Source organism: Prosopis cineraria, unplaced genomic scaffold, assembly GCF_029017545.1.
Source record: "Prosopis cineraria cultivar Desert tree isolate PC_DT_omini unplaced genomic scaffold, ASM2901754v1 PC13, whole genome shotgun sequence".
NCBI classification, from domain to species: Eukaryota; Viridiplantae; Streptophyta; class Magnoliopsida; order Fabales; family Fabaceae; genus Prosopis; species Prosopis cineraria.
The window spans coordinates 4,905,687-4,911,832 of record NW_026555344.1 but is presented as its reverse complement, the minus strand read 5'-3'; the positions used below and the strand labels follow the sequence as shown (position 1 = coordinate 4,911,832).

Here is a 6,146-nt window from a genome sequence, read left to right as displayed (position 1 = left end):
TATTGAGAAGCAAAGGGAGTATAGATCCTTGGAGTTTCTTTAAAAAATAAATGCCAGTTTTTTTTTTTTTGGTTTGAATAAAAGGAATAACTACATATTGTCTCTTGCATTATTTTTTAAATTTCCATTTTTACTCATTAAGTTATCATTGTTTAGTTAGTAAGGGAATTTTAAAAAACTAAATTTCAACTATATTTATTAATTTTAACTCTATTCCTTAATTCATGTGAAATGATTTATTTATTTTTTATACAGATGTCTGAAGGGAGTGTATATTAAACAATTGCTTCGTAAAATAATATTAAAAACTCGGATTTCCATTATAAAATTAAAGATGTTTGCAAAAAGAAATTGTTCATTGTTTATATTTTTTATTATTATGATATCATATACAATCGTTTATTTGTTATGGTTATAAAATTTAGAATCCGATCCATTTTTACTAGTCACTTGCAAAACCAACAAACCATTTTAGAATTCATTTTTACTATTCAACTATGGCGCCAACATCCTTTATATCATGACCAACTTTGCTTTTTTGGTGCTATCAAATGTGGGGTTTGAGAGCGTTTGCATATCCAAATTTACTTTTTCCCCGTTACGTTAAAAACTAGTCATTCACGTTGGGATTAATTAAAAGTATGCTCATATAAAAATTGAAACCAGTATAATCTTTTTTTATATAAACTTAAGACAAATATTCCTTCAGTTAATAAATATAAAGTATTTTTAATTAAATTTTATTTTAATAAAATAATTAATTATCTTCCAACTAACACCATCTTTCTATATTTACCTTTATGTAATGAGATATTTTATTTTTAAATAAATATAAAGTACTTATTAGGGGTACTTTTAGAAAAAATCAAATTAATTACACTTTAAAATATTAAAAATATCTTTTATTTTCGAACATTCAACCTTTAAAAAATATTTTATATTTTTAAACAGGAGAAATATATTTTATTTCTTTTCATTCTTCTTGGTCCTCAATCCTACGTGCTCTAAACATTCTGTGAAGATAAATACCATTTCATCATGAAGGTAATTTAATTAATTTGATTTCATCTCTCTTGTGCTTGAAATAAAAATTATAATTTTTATATGTCATACAATACCTAAGGAATTCATCACATATGTTACAGCTAATTAAACTCTTATAAATTGACATTTAATTAAGTCCTTACATTCAGATATGGATAGAATTTTTTGTTGTTATTATATATAAATTGTTATTAAGTGAGTGTGAATTATGCATGTAAATTTTACAGGAAAACATAAGCAAGTGAGAAAGAAAAGGAAAGGAGAACATATTGGACCCAGAAAATAAATAGGATGTGTGTGGTGTGAAGATCAATATCTCTCTGCTTTGCATGGTCCTACGCACACCAATAAATTTCCATTCTTGCTTGTAAAGAGAAAGCAAGGATCTAATGTCACTTCATCTGAATGAAGGTAAAATTTAGAAGAAAGAAAAGAAGATCAATCCTCAAGAAGGTGAAATTTTGAATCATAATTAAAGTACCGATAATTCTATTCAACTAACATTTATCTCACTTCATGCCATTGACAACCTGGCTCCCTCTTTCTCTCCCTCTCTCTCAACAAGCTTCCTTCCTCTTTCCTTGAATTTTTTTAAGTTTGTCAGGCTATTTCTATTAAACTTAAATACTTCAAAATTAATACTTTTTATTTTAAAATAAATAAATAAAACCCAAAGTAGAAACAACTTTTAATCATAAAGTCAGCAAATAATACTAAAATAGTCAAAACTACAAAATTGAATATAAATCCTTCTAATTTAATCTGTAATAAAACTATGAAAGATAAAGAATTTAAGGGTAATTAAAAAAAAAAAAAAAGCAAGGGCAAGAGACGTTGAATTGCTCTGTCTAAATTCTCAAGCCTCAAACTCAACCCTTTCCTTATAAGAGCGTCCGAAAGCAGAGACACTCAAAAAACTCTCTCTCTCTCCCCCCCCCCTCTCTCTCTCTCGTTCTTCTCCTTCCTTAGGCGTGGAATTTGGCTTTGATTACTTTCTCTCTCTAAAACCATCAAGCACTCAGCAACACTACCCCCATGTCTCCATCCTTTCTTCTTATTTCCTTCACATCAAAGCGCTTTAACACACTCCTTGACCTTGCTCGGGCAAAAATGGCCATGCCATTCTTCTTTTGCATAATCATTCGTACCTATCTCTCCCTTTAGTTTCTCTTTCTCTCTCTCCTCTTCTTTGTTTCATGATTCTCACAGAGTACTCCAACCCCATTAAATCCCTTTTGCATCAGTACTATTTGAAGCAGACAAGAAAGGCCAAGTAATTGAGAGCCTCCATTTCACAGTCCCCTGTTTCTCTGCTGCTTCTCTTTCCTCACTCCTTCACTTTCATCCCTTTGGCTTCTTCTTCTATAAAAGAAACAAGATCACCAATGGAGAAATGGGATCGTCATAAACGGCACAACAGAGAAAACCCATCTTTCTCTTCCACTCTTCTCGACTCAATTTACAGATCCATTGAAGCAGAGGAGAAGCAACAAGACCACCTCGTGTTTTACAGAGACAAGAGCGTGATGAGGAAGCAGAAACAGAGCAGCAACGTCACCACCAACAGCCTCAAGAACTTCTTCGATGACGCCGATGTCGGAGAAGAAACTAAGAAACCACCCAACTTTTCGTCGGAATTCTTTGACGGAGTTCGATCGAAGAAGAGTACGAAGCAACTATAATTCAAATTCCTTCTCCATGTTCTCGAGCTCCAGCTCCTCTGACTCCAGTTCTGGTTATGGTTTTTCTTCTTCAGAGTCAGAGTCTGGTACAAAATGCAGAAACCGAAGCCGATTCGAACCAGTATTTCTTCATCGGTTCGGCCTCAAAGTTCAAGCTCTGAAGTTCCTAACAACTTCAGGACCCATTCTGATCAAACCCAGAAGCCGAATAGCGAGAAAAACAGTTCCGGGAAAGCAAAGTCCAAAGCTTTTGAGATCTTGTATGGCGACTTGAAGAAAGCGAAGCAACCCATCTCTCCAGGTGCGAGACTCGCCAGCTTCTCCATTCTCTCTTCAATTCGAGTGGGAATAAAAAAAGACAAAATCATCGACCGTGTCGAATTCTCACGAACCCAAGGCCACAACCTTCGACTTGTTCTTCGGCTTCTTCGTTCTCGAGGTCATGCTTGAGCAAAAACCCCATCATCCAGAGATCTGGGACTAAGAGATCAGTGAGGTTTTGCCCTGTTAGTGTGATAGTGGATGAAGATTGCAGGCCATGCGGGCAAAAGAACATTCTGCGAGAAGATGATCAAGAGAAGAAGAGAAATCACAATAATGAGGAGCTAAGGTTCCATGTGATGAAGGAGAGTCGAAGAGTGGAAGAGTTGAGTTTGCGAGAGAGTTATTATTGAAGACGAAGATCATGAAGAAGAAGAAGAACAGGAATTTGACATGAAGTATGGGGCTGGAGACGACGACGAAGAAGAAGGACGATGATGGAGTTAGTTGTTCAAGTTCTGATCTTTTTGAATTGGATAATCTGTCCTCTATTGGGATTCGAAGGTATAGAGAGGAATTGCCAGTGTACGAAACCACTCATTTCGATACCAATCGAGCCATTGCCAACGGCTTCATTATGTAATTTTGAAAACAAGAATATATATTAACTCTCTAATTAGAATGTTAATCGTGCGGGGCTTTACAGTTCTGATCATAATAAGATCTCTCTTTTGGTATTGTTGGCTCTTCTTTTTATTTTCCTTGATATATATCTTCCATTCAGATTCAGTAGATTTCAAACTAAGACAATCTCATCTAATATGGCTCGACCAAAATTAATGCTTTCTTCTATTTGATGTTATGTGTGTATATGATCAAATTTACAATCTTTTAATAAGAGATTTGGTTTAATCATTATCATTATAAGGGTAAGAAGTCAAAGATAAAGTAGCGAAAGATGAGGAAAATTAATATATAGAATTAAAATGAGGAGTGGGAGGGTGAAGTAGATGAAAATGAATTCAAAGGAACAATTTCTACACTGATTCATGACATGCCATGGCGAGTGAAAGAAAAGCTTTCTGCTTTTCTCTCTCTCCTCCTCTCCCCTCTCCCCACACACAGTCTCACACACTTGTAAGTATATATTGTGTGGGGACCTCTTTTTGCTTGAAATTAACACTATCTTCATGCACCACATTTGCTAGGGAGCAATAGTCAAAAAGTGGCTTATATGTTTTTGTGTGTGTATGCACGTTAATATATTGGAGAATTTTTTATTTTTACTTTTCAATTAATTATTCAAAGTTTCTCAGTGCTTTTGGTTATAAAAATAAACAAAAATTTTAAGAACAAAAAATAAATTTCGCGTATACATGATTTGAAAAAAATAAACAATATTAATACTAAGCTATTTGGGAGCAATTAACGGCTATTTTTTTTCTGAGATATAAATGAATAATCTTATTCATTTTGATACAAAGAATATATATATATATATATATATATAACTAACCCCGGCTAAAATTTTACATACACGTACACAGGCTGAAACAATTTTGTATACGGGACTTAGAGCACCTCTTTGTTAATTTTATTAAATTAAAATATCCATGCCTTATATGACTTAATTTGTGTAGGCAAAAATTAACAAGTGACAAATGAAATGTTGGGATAATTTTCAATAAAGGCATTATCTTTAGAGATAGAAAAAAAGAGGTCAAATGATGGGTTTGATGGGAAAAAAGAGTAGAGATGTAAGACATGGTCTCCAAATATGTGGACACAAAGATCTCCTTTGATACTCTTAAACCCTTCATGTCAAGTTTGGTTGGCTTCCATCTACACTTGACATCTTCAAAATTAAATTCCTGGCCTTTTCCTATGAAATTATTTAATATTAAGTACCATCAATTAATTTTAATCCGTCAAATATCAAATGATAAAAAGTATTACTACCATAATTTAGATACACTGACCTAAAAGATATCCAGTATTACATATATTCATAGTTTATTTTCTTCTCTTTAAATTTTTATTTTTTTCTTCAAGTTTGTTATGTTTAATTTGTCTGTGTGACAGTAGAATTTTAAGAAGTTATTCAATGTTTGAGATGCATTTGAAGATTTAGAGTTGAAATTGCTGAAAATTCCTTATGATCGATCTTATCTTCAACGTACGTTCACATATCTTTTTTTTAAGTCTTTTGTTTGGTCTTGTTTGTTTTACCTATGAGCATTCAGCAGAGACCTTCGACTTTCTATTGTTTCTGTCTCTCTTATGCTGTCCAATGAAATTGCTTTAAATCTGAATTTCGTCTTCTTCCTCCCATATGTGTCGTGCTGTTGGATCAGAATTATTTTTAACCTTTTGCGAAAGTTTCAACCCTTCAAATAAATTTTTGGTAAAAAGTCTCTTCTAGCAATCCATATCCACTATTTTGTTTTACGGCTGTAGAATGCACATTGGGCGAATTCAGAGAAAGAAATCCATACTTCATTGGGATTCTCATTCTCATTTTCTTGGATCTGACAATAGAAACTGGGAGAAAAAACAGACAAAAAAGAAAGAAAAAAAAAACAGTTCAAAATTTGCTTTACCTTTTTTTTCCTGGTCAAATGTTCTTTGTCCTCTAGGTTTTTTAAGGAATTAATTAAATAATTACTACCTATGATTTTTTTCTCCTTTTTTTAATCATTCATTGAAAGTCAAAATTACTGAAGTAATATTGAAAAGGGTGATTAAATTTAGCAATGAATGAATGACAAAAATTTAGCAGAGTTTTTGGAGGACCACTGAATCATAACAGTGTGATATGATCATGGAATTGAATATTGTTAGCTACCAGAAGGGCAGCAGAAGGGGGAATTACTAAAAGTTAAAATGCATAATCTAACTTGGACTGTAGGAAAAGAAAAGGCTAGCCTATGTTCATAAAGTAGTTTAGGACCGCGATGCCTACATATTAGGGGTGTGGCAATTCGGGGACCTTTTGTGGGATGCCCTGTGTTATAAAGGCTTTAAATGTGGTTGGGGATGAACGGTTGTATATATAAACTTTAACATATAGGTCATGCTGACCCTGACAACATAGTTTAACGAAAAAAATATAATTTGAGCGTTCCTACACTTTATTTATATTTTAAAATTATATTTTTT

At 32.9% G+C, this 6,146-nt stretch overlaps 1 pseudogene; it reads left to right on the top strand.

Moving 5' to 3' along the window:
* Positions 1-1,987: 1,987 nt before the first annotated feature.
* On the top strand, positions 1,988-3,724 carry LOC129289808 (protein BIG GRAIN 1-like A; annotated as a pseudogene).
* The last annotated feature ends 2,422 nt before the right edge of the window (positions 3,725-6,146 follow it).